Source organism: Amaranthus tricolor, chromosome 8 (assembly GCF_026212465.1).
Source record: "Amaranthus tricolor cultivar Red isolate AtriRed21 chromosome 8, ASM2621246v1, whole genome shotgun sequence".
Lineage (NCBI taxonomy): Eukaryota > Viridiplantae > Streptophyta > Magnoliopsida > Caryophyllales > Amaranthaceae > Amaranthus > Amaranthus tricolor.
This window is the reverse complement of record NC_080054.1, coordinates 21,460,902-21,479,559: the sequence shown is the minus strand read 5'-3', so window position 1 is coordinate 21,479,559 and position 18,658 is coordinate 21,460,902.

The window sequence follows — 18,658 nt, the reverse complement described above, 5'->3', positions numbered from 1 at the left end:
CTTCATGTTGCGGAAAAGAGAATATTGACATGGACAACACATAAGTATCATGTAAATTTATAAATTGTACATTATCGCTTTCCCGACAACGATGCCATAAACTTGATGTGAAAATTTTAATTAACCGCAAGCGCACAGTGTACGTTTAGCAATACAGGTCGAACTCAGGGAAGCGAGTTATTAGAATCGTTCAGTTTATGACTACAAGATACGGACTAACAATATCTTTAAGTTAAAGATCTAATACAATTATGAGCGATAATATAAAATGATGCAACTAAAGCTAATAACTAAGGCAAAGAAAACAGCTGATATGAAGATATTGATAATAAAACAAATATAGGATGTCAGGAATCGCCTAATCCTGACATGGAAGTCAATTACTCTCATAGTTTTATGAAATTGAATCTTTTGCATGATTAAACGTGATCTTATTAATCTCAAGATCGATTCCGCTCTATTGATCAATATCAGTTTAAGACCTTACTAGTATTAATCCTCAAACTTTCATTTTATTGGTTAAACTAATAGGAATTTAACTTAAATATACCTTAATCCTAAATTAATCCTAGTCTCAAACTACCGTTTTATCGAAAAGGTTAATAAAGATATTTAAACTAAGATTCATTAAGCATATGTTTAATCATAAACCCAAATTTCACACAATTAATCAATCAAAAATCATTTCATGCTTTAAATTAGGGTCAATCCCTTAATCCTAGAAGAGAAATCTGCTCGCTAAACATATTCATGAACATGAAATTAACAATGAATGAAAACCTAATTAAGATGCTAAACATGTTAATAATGAGTAATTAAAGACAGAAAGATAAGTACTAAAAGAGTAAATCAAGAATGCTTACTAATGGAAACATGCATAAAGTATAAATTACAATAAAGAAAACATAACAATGGAGTTTTACGTGTAAAGAAACTCTAAACTAAAGGAAGAATTCTGAAATTAAAAGCTAAGAAGAGGATTAGAGGAGAGAAAAAACTAAAAAAGTAACTACCACCCTTTCATACCAAGGGCTAATTTTTGAGTTAAAAACCCTAAAAGTAACTGAAATTTAATAAATTAAATAAAACATTAAAATGATGTGGAAATTGCCCGAGCGAACTTCGAGAGACTCGGCGGCGAGTCGTAGCTTTCAAGCAACGACTCGTCACTTTGCTACTGACTAGCGAACTTTAAACAGCCGCCATTACTTGCTCAGTTGTCGGAATTGGACATATTATATACCCTTTGGAAGCTCTTGAAGTCTACTTTCCAATGACATAGACCTTGCATAAATAAATATTTATATCATAAGGTATGACCAAAAGAGTGAGCATGTATCAAATTTCACCTTAAAACTTTTGCATTTTAAACACTTTTCTACTCTTGCCAATCTTCATTGTAAAACATCATAAGGTATGACCAAAAGAGTGAGCATGTATCAAATTTCACCTTAAAACTTTTGCATTTTAAACACTTTTCTACTCTTGCCAATCTTCATTGTAAAACATCTTCAAACGAGCAAATTCTCCTTTGTAAACTCCGTCATCATTAAAACTATAAGAATTATGCTTAAGACGACCAAAACAACTCAAAATCAATATGAATAACGAAAACGGGTAAAATAACATAAATCTTCAAAATAAGCACGAAATTACTAACAATAACCATCATTAAGGAGTATAAAATGATATAAATAAGTGCAAATAATTGCACTTATTAGTGATCAGTTAAAGCTTCGAAACATGGAGTTAATTATTACACTCCACTTTAGCTCAAGTATTCGTGTCGAACACGTAACATCGGACATGAATGGGATACTTGAACACTTCAATTTGTTTAAAGAAATATTAGGCTTTTATCATTAAGTAGTCACTAAACATGGGTATACAAGTTGGAGTAATCTAGTTATAACATCACATATAAATTTTGAAATGCTAAAAAATATAACCAATAAACTAAATCTATAATCAATGAGTAATTGAGCTTAGAAATCACCTTAAAATGGATGATAGTTATAACAATTTAAATTAATTAAATAGATATCATTCTACAATAATAGGAGCTTGTAAATCCTTCATAGAATTATCAAAACAAGTTTGTTGAATTTACCATTTTCTCCACAAATGAGTAAACGTTAGATTCAATTACCACAATCTAGCATAGAACAAACTCAAACTGTTAATAATTTTAAGCAATTTACAATTGAAGATAACTGAAATTTGTTAAATTCAACTCAAAATCAGATTCTGAAATAACCAAAAACAGCCAGAATTTAGAAATATATTCAAATCTTGAAACATCATTCAATCAAATGGTAATTAGAACAAACCCATTTTAGCAATTTCAATTCTTCTTAATAGTAATTGGTGCAAAAAGAGTTTATTTGTACACAAATATGGAAAGATCCAACAAATCCTAAAATAGAATAGACTTATATAAGAATCAGAATCACAAAAAGTTTGTTGAATATTCACTAAATTTGGACAAAAGGTGAAGAACAACAATATAAAAATACAAACATACACTTAAATAACATTAATCCTATATCACAGACAAAAGAAAAGCAATTTACATGATCACCTTTACTTAGATGAGTGGATCAAAATCCCCAGTAAATATTAACAAATTTGAAAGATTTAAGATCCTGATTTGGGATAATGAATACTGTGTTTGTATTAATTTTCATTATGATTACAGCCCTTACATTTATACAAAAAACTAAGAATTAAATCAGGAAATGCTTTGCTTGGGAAATCAGTAATTACCTAAAATGTTGAACTAAATAAGGTAAAAAGAGATCCTAAGAAATCAATAATATTGGATCCTAATATTACAGTAATATTCTCACAATATTCTCACACTCCCCCTCAAGTTAGGTCATGGGATTCCCAATACCTAACTTGGTTAAAGTGGTTTCAAAAACTTCTGCTGGAACGGCTTTTGTGAGAATATCTGCAAGTTGATCTTCTGATTTCACATGTGGGATATGGATTATTTTTTTCTCCAGTTTCTCCTTTATGAAATGTCTATCGATTTCTACATGTTTCGTTCGATCATGTTGAACTGGATTTTCTGATATGCCAATTGCTGCCTTGTTATCACAAAATAATTTGCATGCTTCTGTAGGAGGAAAATTTAGTTCACATAAGAGTTTCTTGAGCCATAGTATTTCTGTTATTCCTTTGGCGACTCCCCTGAATTCTGCCTCTGCACTTGATAGTGCGACCACTTTCTGTTTTTTGCTTTTCCACGTAACTAAGTTACCTCCTATAAGGGTGAAATATCCTGATGTAGATTTCCTGCTGTCCCGATCTCCTGCTCAGTCAGCATCAGTATATGCAATGAGGTCTAGATGACCATTTTTCTTGTAGAAGACACCTTTGTCACTTGTACCCTTTAAGTATCTCAAGATTCTCATAACTGCTTCCATATGAGATGTCTGGGGTAGGTGCATAAAACGACTCACAACTCCAACTGCATAAGATATGTCGGGCCTGGTGTGAGATAGATAGATAAGCTTTCCTACCAATTTCTGATACTTTTCTTTGTCAGTTGGGTTTTCTCCTGGTGTTGTTTGTAATCTGTGATTTATGACAATAGGTGTTTCAGCTGGTTTGCAGTCTATCATACCTACTTCTGCTAGTAGGTCCAAGATGTATTTTTTCTGATTGATGAATATTCCTTTCCTTGATCGGAAAACTTCTATACCAAGAAAGTATTTCAAATTCCCCAAGTCTTTCATCTCGAATTCTTTAGATAATTTCCTTTTAAGATCCCTAATCTCTTCCTCATTATTCCCTGTTATGATCATATCATCAACGTAAATGATCAAGCAAGTGATACGATCTTCTTCTTTCTTCAAGAATAGGGTGTGGTCAGAATTGCTTTGTTCATATCCAAATCTTCTCATAGCTATGGTAAATCTTCCAAACCAAGCCCTTGGAGATTGTTTCAAACCATACAGAGCTTTCCTCAGGCGACACCCTTCTCCTGGAGCAAATCCTTCTGAAAAACCCGGTGGAGCATGCATGTATACTTCTTCTTCGATCTCACCATGAAGAAATGCATTTTTTACATCAAACTGATATAAGGGCCAATCCTTATTGGCGGCTATGGAAAATAGAACTCTGATGGTGTCTATCTTTGCAACTGGTGAAAAAGTCTCTGAGTAGTCAATCCCATATGTCTGTGTATACCCTTTTGCTACAAGACGAGCTTTGTATCTTTCAATTGTCCCATCAGCATGATATTTTATTGTGAACACCCATTTACAACCAACAGTTTTCTTCCATTTAGGTAATACACACTTGTCCCATGTTCTATTTTTCTTCAAAGCTATGATCTCTTCTTTCATTGCTTCTCGCCACTTAGGATCCTGGAGGGCTTCTTCAGTATTACGAGGAAGGGAACTCGAGTATAGACTGGTTTGGAATGCTACTGCCATTTGTGCTAATTTATCCATACCATGGTTAACTGGATATCGAGATCTTTGTGATTCAAACTCAGGATCATACCGTTTTGGAGGGATGCCTCTTTTGCTTCTTGGAGGTAGTTCATACCTGCATGAGGGATTAATAGTACAGGGTATATCATTCTGAGTGTTATGTTCAGTGATTACCTCTTGAATGTCATGACCTTCACAAACAACCTCTTGTTCACTAGATGCTTCAGACAAGGTAGGGGAGGTGAAGGTTTGAGGAGAAGGAAGAACTATGTTTTCAATGGCAATATCTGCGGGACTATCTACTTGCTCTTTTTGGTTCGGATCATTAGTTACAGACCGTGTAAGCCAGCTTAAGTCATCACATACAATCTCCCCCTGAGGACGTGGCTGGGAGAAAAAAAAGGTGTTCTCAAAAAAATCACAATCCATTGTGGTGTAAAGTTTATTTTGGATAGGATCAAAACAACGATACCCCTTTTTGTGAACACCATAACCCACAAAGATACACTTAGCCCTGGGTTCTAGTTTATTTCTAGCATATTTAGGTAAATGGACATACACCACACACCCAAAGATCCGAGGAGGTAAGGAGTGGAGAGAGGGAGTGATTTTGTGATGATGGAGAATTTCAAGAGGAGTTTGAAATTTCAAGGTTTTTGAAGGTAGTCGATTTGTGAGATATGTGGCAGTGGCTATAGCTTCGGGCCAGTAGTGAGATGGGACATGGGCTTCAAACATGAGGGCTCGGCTTATTTCGAGAAGAGTACGGTTTTTCCTTTCAGCAACCCCGTTTTGTTGTGGTGTGTAGGGACATGAAGTTTGGTGAATAAGTCCATGAGTGGTGAAGAAGTTTTCCATATTTTGATTTATGTACTCTCCCCCATTATCGGATCGAAGAATTTGAGGTGTAGTCTTAAATTGGGTTCTAGTCATATTATAAAATTTAACAAATGCATCAAAAATTTCAGATTTATATTTCAAAAAATACACCCAACACATCCGAGTACAGTCATCAATAAAGGAGACAAAATATGAGTATTTCTGATTGCTAGACTCAGGAGCAGGACCCCAAACATCAGAGTGTATTAAAGCAAAGGGTTCACTACTATGACTATGACTCGGAGGATATGATTGTTTATGACTTTTGGCAAGAACACATGTTTCACAGTCTAAATTGATATTACAATCTCTTAATGATGGAAAAAAACGTTTTAGGTACCCTAATGACGGATGTCCCAGACGTCGATGCCATGTCCATAACTGCTGATCAGAGAACCGGTGAGCAAGCGAAGTATGACCCTTTTGAATCGCCTCATCTACATAGTACAAGCCATCTCGTTCAGTACCATGCCCAATAATCCTCCCGGTCTGAGCATCATGTACAACACAATCAGAAGAGGTCATAAGCACAGTACAATTTAATTCCCGAGTTAATTGACTAATAGAAAGTAATTTATGAGATAATTCAGGAATTAGGAGACAATTATTCAATTTGAGAGTCGAAGAGATAGAAACGGGCCCAGACTGGTCAACATTCACACATTCTCCATTTGCCGTTTGGATATAAGTCCGGGTTTTTGGATGAGTAGATAAGAGATCGTGAGGATCAAATGTCATTGTATCAGTAGCCCCACAATCAAATATCCACTGAGATGAAACCGGTTTACATATAAGACCAACTCTTTTAGGTGTTGTTTTGTGGATTATTGGGTAGTGGGCCACTTGAAGTTTCTGAAAATTGTTTTGGGTCGGTTGGGTTTTGGGCCGTAGGGTTTTATTTAAGGTGGGAGTTAGGGTTTGTGGGGCTAGGGTTGTATAAAAGGTCTTTATTTGGAAATCTTTCATTTGCTCCCTTTCTCCTTCTCTCTCTTCTGGGCCGTTTCCTTCTTCGTCTTTGGTTTGTTCACCTGTATCGCCATTGTTATTCCTTTTCTCCTCCATTATGTGGGTTGGCTCTTCTGTCATACCGGAAATAGGATGAGTACCGGTGACTATGTTGGCCTTGCCACCGGTTCTGTTAATCGGAACCTTGGTGGCGGCTTTCCGTTGCCGGTGCTCCTCCCACCACTCCGGGTAGCCAATAATTTTGAAACATCCTTCCTTGGTGTGTCGACTTCCTCCACAGTGGCTACACTTCAGGTAAGTTTTGTCCTCCATGTCACGCCGGGATGAAGGAGTTGACCGGTGATGTTTAACGGCCAACCCACTTTCGATTTCTGAGGGATTATTTCCCGATGATGAAGCGTGAGTCATTATACCACGCCTTGTAATTTCTCTTCTGATTGTTGCGTATGCCATTTCTACTGTTGGTAATGGTTCTTGATTTAGTAGATCTCTTTTTTCTTTGTCAAAAGTTTCGTTAATTCCGGCCAAGAACTGGAATAATCGTTGCTTTTGAATGTATGTGTTAAAAATTGTGATGTCCTCAGCATGTACCATAGGATTCGGTTGCCTTCGATCAATTTCTTTCCAGATTGTTGTAAGTTTTCCGTAGAAAACTTCCAGAGGATCTTGGTTTTGTTTGATATTATTGGCTTGAGAACTTAGATCAAAAATCTGAAGTTCGTCCCTACCACTGTTCAAAAGGACTTCAATTCCTTTCCATAAGTCTCTTGCAATAGTGTAATCTAAGAATTGGTTTATCAAATCTGTGTCAATATTAGAAATAATCCATGAAAGCACTATTGAGTCTTTTTGCTTCCATGTCTTATAATTTGGATCTGTGATACAAGGTGGATCGTCTATAATGTGGCTAAGACGTCCCCTGCATTCTAGGGCTATTTGCATCATTTTACACCAAGTTGTGTAATTCTGATAATTTAGTTTTTCGGCTAATTTTAAGTCCGGGGAAATGGTTTCAAGATTTGGGTTTGGTTTTTGCATTTGTTGGAACAGTTTGAACATATGTTCCATCTGTTCCATGGTTATAATTTGTTTGGGATCAGTTTCTGCCATTGTTATAGGTAAGGGTTTTGGGTAGATGATGATAACCAATGGTCTTTCCGGTCCCGGAAAACACCTTTGGCTCTGATACCATGAAAGATTTAAGATCCTGATTTGGGATAATGAATACTGTGTTTGTATTAATATTCATTATGATTACAGCCCTTACATTTATACAAAAAACTAAGAATTAAATCAGGAAATGCTTTGCTTGGGAAATCAGTAATTACCTAAAATGTTGAACTAAATAAGGTAAAAAGAGATCCTAAGAAATCAATAATATTGGAACCTAATATTACAGTAATATTCTCACAATATTCTCACAAAATTAAATTAAAGAAAAATTTCTACAATAGGTGAATGAGAAAATACCTAAAAGGGAAAATATGGGATTAATGAATGATTTTTTCTTAATTATTTATATTGAAGATTGAGAAAGAGGAGTGGACTAATGGCATGGGAATTTGATAGAGATTGAAGGTTGAGAAAGAGATGAGAAAAAGGTGAGAGGATTGAAGATTGAGAAAGAGATGTTCAGATTAAAAAAATGAAAATTGCGTGGGAAAGAGGAGGAAAGTGGGAAAAGGCTGAAAAAGTAGGTGAACAGTAAGTGGAACAGTGCATGCATTAAATGAATTGGATTTAGGATCAGATTATGTCTATTGCTTTTGGATGCTTTATTAAATGCTCTTGAATTGTCATGAACACAAGCTATCTAATTGGCACCAATAGCTACATGGAATATGAGTTGGAAAAAAAGGCAGTGATATGGCAACTGACATGATAATATGTTGGCAAAAGCACAATTCACATGAATAATGTCAAAGAAACTTACAATCATCTTTAATTCAAGCACGATACACATTGGTTTCTCTCCTTTTTCTAACCATTCCTACTAGGGTTGTTCGAAAAAACTCGACACGCTTTATTCGACCTTTTCGACCTACTGACCCGCAACATAAATGGCGGGTGAATTTCTAAAAAATATTGTAAACTACGGATCGGGTCATGGACCGAAATTTGATTTAAGCGGGTACCCGGTGACCCGCTTAAAAAGAAATAAATATCTTTTAAGGCTCAGGTTTAGTTTTATTTTCAGGTCCATGTAGCTACTGTTTGCGATTTTGCTATCAAGTATAGTTTTTTTTGGTTAGATTCGATTTTCTGAATACTATTTACCTTCATTCTTTGCCAATTTGCTGGTACACAAATTCTTGTGAGAGAAGGTCTTTTTGAGAGACCATCTTTAATTAGGCCGGTCCATTATATATTTTTTAAAATATCGTAAGTAGACATTAAGAATGATGTAAGTAGACATTTAAGATATTGAAAGTAGACATTAAGGATAATGTAAGCAGGCATTAAGAATACGGTAAGTATGTATTGATCTTAAATGGGTTGAGTTTGAGTATGTCTCTCAATGAGACGGTGTCTCAAGAGACTAGTTGTTGCTGGTAACATTACAATCAAAGAACCTTGTAGTTGAAAGGAATATCAGAATCATCACGGTTAATAGTTTACATTTTTGGTGAGAAAAGGATTGATAAAAGAGATCAAGATCCTTTTTCCGGGGATATCTCATGTTAAATTCCTCATTAATAATTGAATTAGTGACTTGTAATTAAATTCTATGCTTACCCAAATTTTGTAATTAAATTCTAGAAACTTTGTTGATTAAATGTAGCCCAATAAAATCGATGGTGTCCCGACCTGGTTTTCCGGATACTCAAAATCCTGAATACCTGCTAATGAACACCTACTTCCTACATCATTTTCAAATCAACCATAACAACTAAATTATGAATTTTAAATAAACATAAAAATTTAAGTATGAATTTTAAATAAAATAATAAATAAGTCTATTTATAGAAAACAAACAATCGTGGCTTCAAAGAGTCAAGTATAGTCTACAACTATCACTCTATCAGTTTGGGATAAAGTTTGTTTTTCCAAGAAAAATTGTGGGTTAGGCATTTGAAACATGCTTTTTTGGAACATTAATGCGGTCAGAAAATTGGCTTGGCACATTTCTATATATATACAATCCTTGTAGATTAAATGGATTTGTACTCATTATATATAACAAAGTTGGTTATTGGTGGTCTTTCATTAGCAAGCATACAAACAGTTGGGTAATGAAACATTGGTTAAGGTTAGGGATTCCTTAATCTTTTATGGCCTCTATTCTTGGATGATTGGTAAGGATTACAACATTGCTATAGTTTATCATAAACTTTGCCGATTGAGGATTTCCTTCAATGGTGTAAAAGTGTTTAGACTAGATATGCAATTCATAAGCATAAATTGTTTAGCTTGCCTTGATTGGCATTCATACTCGGGACTGATTCGTAAGATTTAAAGTTGATTGTAACACCCCAAGATTTTTATGACCATATTCTTTAATATTTTAATTACTTTTGGGAGATTTTATAATTATATTAAATTGTTTTTAAATTAGTTTTAATAAATTTCTTTCATATACGAATTTAAATGTTAACATATATTTATATTAAAAATATAGTTACGATTTCTAAAATAAAAAGGTTCAAATCAAAATTATTATTTTATTAAAATGCGTGTGCACACGAAGGTGGGTTTCTTAGTTGGGTCTCGCAAGAAGACAAAACTTAGGTAAATAAATAAATAAACAAGTAAATAAATAAAATAAAAAGGATGGGTTCGGGTTTAAGTGGGTACTACTCCTTCCCTCACTCAAAAAAATCACGCCTCCTTCATTCTTCCTCCTTCCCTCTTCTCTCTCTTCTCCCTTTCCCCTAGTGTGCTGCCGGTTGTTGGCCCCAACTAGCCGCCCACGGAGCCCCAAATCGCCACCACCAGCTTCTCCTTCTCCTCCCAGTGACGCCAGCTAACTCCCACCAGCAGCCAGCCACTGTGCTGCTAGTAGGAGCAAGCACAGGTGGCTCTCCCTCCACCATCACACACGTGGACCACCATCTCTTGGTCCATTTCTTAATTTCACCCTTTGTTCCCAGTTCATAAGAGGAAAGTAGAACTTTAATTGGGTGATTTTTGTGATTTTTGGTCGTGTAGTGACGCTTACAGGTACGTACATGCATTAATTAACTATTATATTCATTGTTTCAAAGTATTATCAATATTTCGGGATTTATGCATTTTATTAGAATTATAGAGTGCCAAAAAGTAAACTATGCCATTGAAAAGTTCTGATAGTAGTATAGGCAAGTAGAATGAAAGTATTAGTAGAATATGAAAACAAACTCCCAATAGTAGAGAATGAATTAGGTTTAAGGTGTGGCATTGAAATGTTTCCCCTATTGTTAAGCCTTGATTTTGATTAGACGGCGTGACTCAACTGGATTTATGTCCAGTTGATTTATTAGACCCCTAGTTGAGATACAACAGGAGCACTGTATCGGGGTTATGAGCATACTTTTTTCATTGGGTGCCGGATGGCCGATATCGCCCCTTGACCGAGGTGTTACCATGCGGGCCTTGCAAACCCCAATATAGTGGCCTCTTCACTGGATTGGTACCCCAGTGTGTATAATTTTTCCCGAAGGTAAGACCCGAGAGGCTCAGCTGAAGGTGATATGAGCTCATACTTTGCCATGGGCGCCAGATGACCGATAACGCTCTTGGCCTTGTCACAATGCCATAAATAGAGAAAGGATCCATAACTCTTTAATATTTTTCGAGGGGTTAGAAGTGCTGAAAAAGAAATCATGAGTAAATAGAAGTGTTTAGACAAATGAGTAGAATATTTATTGCTGTTCTATGTCGTCATCTATCCCCTTTGTTCTACGATTCTAATTATTATAAGTTCCTTGTTTACTAACGTGTATGTGTTTGTTCCTTGTTGTTTGTTCATGACTTGCTATGATGTTCCTGCTATGATACATTTGGCTATAGTCATTATGCTGAGCATTAGGAGGATCACAGCTTGACATAACAATGTAGGAGCTTCTTTTGCATTGTGTAGGGGAAAGAGTAGAGTAATGACTGTAACCATCATTAGAAAAGTAGCCTGATGTTTCATAGCTCTTACATGGCTTGTAAAGTTTTTGGGTTGTATAATTCGTTTGTATGGAACCGCGATACTCCTTATAGGGTTCGTAGATCCGCTGCGTAGTTTTTGAATATATGGTTGTAAGAATACTTTTTTTGTAACCGTCAAAATCGATGCGTTAACACTGGAACCACGATCCATGTTGGAGTCGGGGAATTGAGGAACTGACGATGATTCATTCCGTCATGATATATTTTTGAAGGCATTGAGGCCTTAGAGTAGTTAGTTGTGTCACATCCCTAATTTTAGTAGAGAGGCTGCTGATTTTTCTACTCACCTTTTTGAAACCAATCATTAATCTTTATTTATATTTTCTTTTTTTTATTTTTATGTAACATGCGAATTTCTTTTCGTCCTTTACGATTTCGATTTTGTTTAAAGGGTTGGAAATTCAATGATGTTACATTGATATTACAGAGGTTTGTCCCATGGAATCGAAATGCAAAACTCCCCACTAGATTTCGTATCAAAACGCTCATAGTGGAAGCATACGGAAACATAAATCAAACCATTAACGGGACCGTTTCCATTTTTCTACCTTTTGCGCTTTTTTAACCATGCAAATGTTGTAAGTAGAAATGATGAGCATAAAAAGAAAAGGAGAAATTATAAGTGGAAGATAAACCGAGTAATATCCAAAAAGTAATTTATTAGAATTTTAATTCTTTTCTTCTTCATTCTACTTTGCTTCATTTTTTTTTTATTTTTTTAACTTTTATTCGTATTTTATTGTTGTTCCTTATTTGTAGGTGTTTTGTTGGAACATTTAAGGGAGTAAAATAAATTTTAAGTTTTCTAAAAGCATCAATAATGGTAACTTTTTTAGAGGTCATATGACCACATCATGGCAAAAATGATTATAATGGTGACCTAATATTGGATGGGTTGGGAAAAGATTGGACAAATTGGTCAATAGGTGACCCGTTCATGTGAATGGTCACCCCTTTTTTTAAAAAAAAAATGCCACGTGTCGCTGCCTGACACGCTTCCCTTTGCTGACGCCACTTGTCGGCTTTTGATTGGGCAGCGAAAAAATATCCGTTTTTTGCCTTTAACGACTATTTTCGTATTTAAATAATTTTTTCTTTAAAAAAAAAATTATACCAACGGTCATATTTTTTCGAGATCTATAAAATGAGACTCATATTTATATTTTTTGACATAATTTTATTTTTACATATTTTGTTCTTATTTTTCTACTTTTTTGGTTAAAAAAAAAACCAAATTAATCATTTCAATTATAAAATAGTAGATCTATTTTAATCAAATAAAAAATTATATTAACTTTGTACATGAAAATATTATTCTAAAAAAATAAAGATAAATGTTAGATAAATTAAGGGAGAGAAATTATGGTGGGATAGAAAAAAAGTAAGAAAGAGAGGATGATGACCTTTTAAAAAAGGTCATTATTAATAAAATTAAGTTGAAAGATAAATTTTAGGAAAGAAAAAAATTATGAAATTGTAATATGATCTTTTATCTATGTCATGATTAAGAATGCTCTAAAGAAGAGAAAAGTATTGGAGATAGGACTTTGGAGTTTGTCATTTACTTTTTCTGATTATTCTTCCTTACTATTTGATTTTTCTTCTACTGTAAGTATTTTTCTACTACTGGTATACTTTTCTTTCTCGTTTTTATTCTTTAGTCAGTACTGTAGTAAAGCTTAATACCTAGTCTCTCACGAGAAATCACATCTTTGAGAGACGTATCTCAAGTTCAGTCCATTAAAACTAATATCTATTATATATATCTTAAATGTCTACTAACAATCCAAACTAATTAGAAATGATTTCTTAAAGAGATCGGCTCACACAAAAATTCGTAAAAGTTTAATCCCTCTTCTATTTATTTTATGAGGGATTCCATTCTCTTTTTCTTATAAGTAGATTTACAGTCAAGGCCCATTTTTCAAAAATATTTTGACCATGCTTTGTAGTTTTTTTTTTTTTTTTATTTTTATTTTTTATTCAAATCTCAAAATTATCCTTTCTCGTTGTTGTTTCCGTTTTTCTTTCGTGCAACATGGTTTGTCCTTTGTGTGGGCAGTTCATCTTTTCTTTCAACATCATTTTACTAACAAGTTTCTTGAGTTCTCAAGATTGAAAGCTCCTCCTCTTATCCTATCTTTAACTTAGCTTCTTGTCTTAATGCTTTGGTTTACTTAATTTGGATACCGGGCTCAATGTTGTCTACCATGATAGACTTCCACCTCTTGAGTTAGTTCTTGATATTGTTAAAAAAAAATTATCAAGATTGTAATCAAATACATATTAATACTAATCTTAGAATATTAAACTACACTTAGGATTTGAAAATACTTGTATCTTGTTATTCTTAATCATCAAAGTACAATGTGAGCCCTTATATATTATAAAATAACTAAACTAACAACATCTAATATTAAGAATCTAAATAAAGATTATTCAAAAATAATAACAAACTTTCCTAATGTAATTATACTTTCTAACACTCTCCCGAGTGGTGGGATCTTAAACACCCAACTTGCATAGACCTTCTTCCAATGCTTCCGATAAAACAATTTTTGTGAGAATATTATCTATGTGGTGTTTCAATCTCACAAAAGGTAGATTAATAATTTTTCCTTCAAGATTTTCTTTATAAAATGCCATTGTACTTTAACATGCTTTGTATGGTCATGAAGGACTGAATTTTTCTAAATGATGATTGTTGCCTCGTTATCACAGTTAAGTTGATATGTTTCTTTTTAAGGAAACCAATTTCATTCATTCACTTCCTGAGCTATAGAATTTCAGTAACTTCTTTAACAATTCCTCCAAATTCTGCTTCTCCACTGGATAAGGCAACAATCTTTTATTTGTTGCTTTTCCATGTCATTAAATTCCCTTCAACAAAGGTGAAGTATTCTGAAGATGATTTTCTTTCATCTCTATCACTTGCCCAATTGCATCAATATAAGCTAATAAATCTAAATGATTGTTTTTCTTAAATAGAATACCCCTTCCACTAGTTCTTTCAAGCTATCTTATGATTCTCACAACTGCTTCCATATGTTGTATTTATTGAAAATGCATAAATCTACCTATTGCCCGCACATCATGTGCAATATATGGCCTAGTATGAGAAAAATAAATGAGTTATTCAACTATTCTCTAATATTGTCCTTTATTAGCTGGAGTTGCTGCTTCAATAATCTAAACCCCATGATTAGCTACAATTAGAGTTTCAATTGAATTACAATCAATCATACCTATATGAGCTAGAACATCCGGAATCTATTTTCTTTGGTGATTGAATATTCCTTGCATTGATCTTTGCACCTAAAAGTCAAGGAAGTATTTGAGGTTTCCAAGATCTTTTAATTTTAAACTCCTAAATAACTTTCTCTTCAATGCATTTATCGCTTTTGCATCATTTCCTATAACAATACATAGATTATCAAATAAGTGATTTTTTTTTTAATTGGAAAATTATAGAACTTATAAACAGGAAATTCAAACCCGTTGGGCATAAAAATCCCCAAGAGGGAAAAAAGCTATTGGAATGAGGACCCTCGAAAACAGGCCACTCAGAAGGAAACATAGGATTGGGCTATGTAACAAACACCAATTCTTACAAGCTACAAAGAGCCTTAATGCCATGCAAGGCAAACCAACTTCAACAATAAAAAGCAAATGTTACAGCATCAAAAATACCATCAATAAAAAGCCAAGCATCCTCCTAATCTGTATTTTGTTATGAGCACTTGGACATAGGAAATGGAGCATGCTTTTCCAGCTATTGAGAAGCTCAAACTTGAAAAAAAAATGTAAATGGGAAGGAGAATCTGGCAAAATGTGGATGCACCAACTCCTGCTGCATTATTTTGTCTCCAATGAAGGCAGTGTCATGTAAAAGGGGTAGACCTTCAGCAGAAACTCTTCACAAGATTTTTTTTAACGGAATGTTTTTGAATTTAACAAGATTTTTTTTACCAGATGCTCTCCACCACGCTAAAAAGTACAACATTCTGAATCTTCTTGAGCTTATGCTTCTTTATCAACCTAACTCATGATGTGATGATTAAAGTTACTCTGTCTACCCAAATCTCTTCATAGCTGTAGTAAAATTTTCAATCTATGTCCCGGAAGATTATTTTAGACCAGACAAAGCTTTCTTAAGCTTACAACCTTCCCCCCAACACTTCTATGTAAATAAGTTTTATTTCCTTTTATATCTCTTTACTTTCTTAAATCTAGAACAAATCTTTTCAATGCAAAATAGAATTTGAAACATAATTTTTAATAAATTTTTTATTCTTAATTAAAAACTTCATTTTAAGATTTTAATTTTCTTTTCTAGTTTTTAATCATCTCTTACTAAATTCCATGACAAGATTAATAACTTATTTACAAAAGAAAAATGCAACATCAAAATTATTTAAGACTAAAATATATAAGGAAAAATTACCCCAAATAATTTAATCTTTCCTCAATTTTTCTATAATAATACCATGTATTATATCATTTAACTAGTATTGTTGTTGGCAAAATTTTAACCGGTTATTCACTAGTGAAAAAAACTCATTTGCTGCGGTTTTGACCCCAAGCAATAGTGATAGCAGCAAATGGTTTATTTTAAATGTTGCGGTTTAAAACCGCAGCAAAAAAGGGCATTATTTGCTGCGGTCAACCCATAGCCACAGCAAATAGGCAAGAGTATTGCTGCGGTCAAGCTGCAGTTTTCCTGTTGACCGCAGCAAATACTCTTGCCTATTTGCTGCGGTTATGGGTTGACCGCAGCAAATAGTTGGTTTTTTTTTTTCTTTTCTTGTTTAATACTTATAATAATCCAATAATAATATACAATGTAATAACAATGATTAATCCAATGATAATCACAAATAATCACCAATAATCTCTTTGTAATAATAAACTCTCGATCATATATATAATATAATATTATGTACGTACATATATATACAATGATATACATTTTAAAGTCCTAAAAAATCTATACTAATTACAATTTATCAAGGACAAAAATTAGCAAGATACGCGGCAATCTTGTCTTTTAATTAGCGCATCTCTCTGTTTCTCAGAGAGCGCGTTTCCCTCGGAATGTCGTATAAATCCTATAATATAATATAAAATTAAAAGATTAATAAACATTAGATTTTACCAATAATAATAATTAATATAGTAAATATATATATATATATATATATATATATATATATATATATATATATATATATATATATATATATATATATATATATATATATATATATATATATATATATATATATATATATATATATATATATATATATATATATATATATATATATATATATATATATATATATATATATATATATATATATATATATATATAATATAACATAATTTAAGAACGTAACAAATACTTACGGCATCTATATTTTCGACTCCAACCTCCTTCATGGATTTTATAATATCGTCCTTGTATTTCAGCGTGTAGTAGCCGCAATCAACGGAATTAGAAGGTTGTTGAAAGCACTAAGAGAAAATAGATATTAGTGCCAAAAAAGCTTAAAAACGCATAAAATCGCAAATAAATTAACACGTAATTTCTAGCATATGACTATGATTTTCAATTCTAACCACTTCAACACAATAATATATACCAAATAGTGTTGTGTGTGCCATGTTTCGTGCAAAACAAACCAAGGTGGCAAATTATAGATCACTAACAGTACCGGCCAAGTACTATGTTGAGAACTAAGATTACCGAATAGGGTACATTCCATCCGTACACAGTCCAAGCCTTAAATTACGAACCTCATCCTCAAAAGTCTTATGCAACCTATCAATACTCTTCCACTCCGGAAAATCAGATGGATGTGTGAGCAAGTGACCTTTCTTCACCCTATCTGCATGCCACCTCAAATTTAACGCATCTTTCTTTATAGAAAACAAGCGCTTAAATCTAGGTATTATTGGAAGATACCACAATACCTTAGCCGGGGGCCCTTTAGCATCCCGAGCCCCTTTACGCTTGCAGCGCGATAATCCACACCTTGGACACTCTTCTAAGTTCTCGTTTTCATTCCGATACAACACACAATCATTCGGACATGCATGAATCTTCTGGTACTCTAAGCCGAAAGGACACATAAGCTTTTTGGCATAATATGTCGAATTTGGAAGTTCATTTCCCTCAGGAAGCATCTCACCTAACGCTTCTAATAACATTGTGAAACTAGCGTCACTCCAATTGAACTTTGACTTAATGTTAAAAATTGTCAATACTGCTGTTAGTTTGGTGAACTTTGTACATCCAGGGTACAAAGGCTTTTGAGAAGCCTCTGTCAACAAGTCAAAAACACGAGGACGTTTTCCTAACTCATCCTCGACTCCCTCCATCATCTCATCAACACGATCCACATCCTCATCGACATTCTCTTCATCTGTCTCATACCCATCAGCATGATCTACTACATCCTCATTGACATCTGCCACATTATTGACGTCCTCAACAACACTTTTCTCTTTGTAAACTCCCTTCTCACCATGCCAAACCCAAACATGATATTGAGGCCTAAACCCACGTCGAAGTATGTGCTCCCTAAGGATATCAACACTATCTACCTTTGATACATTGCCACAAGTGACACATGGGCAATAAAAACCAACTCTCCTCGTCCTAACTTGATGTTCAACAGCAATACTACAAAATTCTAATACGCCATCAATAAATTTCGACGATTCAATGCTTCCATACATCCAAGAACGATCGTTTGTCATCCTAATTAGTGTGATTAATTAATTCAAAACAAAATTAATACACAACTTTTAACATATATACTTATTAATAATAAATATATTTAACCCTAAAAATATCTACTTATTTATACCAAATCTATTTAACCCTAAATATACATACTTTATATTCTAATTCTATACTTCATACTTCAATATTAAGCACTACATTGTAAATAAAATCATATTCTAATTCTAAGAGTTAAAGACATAACTATAACAACAAACCACATTTTTAACAAATTACACAAATATTTAGCAAACTAATAACATAAACTTGAATAATGTAAAATTCACAAATAAATTGATATATTTGGCACTAAATTACTAAATTACATGTTAAACAATAAAGATATAAACTTGCAAATTAGTAAATTAAATATAATTACCTTGATTTCGTGGGTTATTGTTATCTGCAACGAAAAACAGAGAAACAAAATTAGTATACAAAC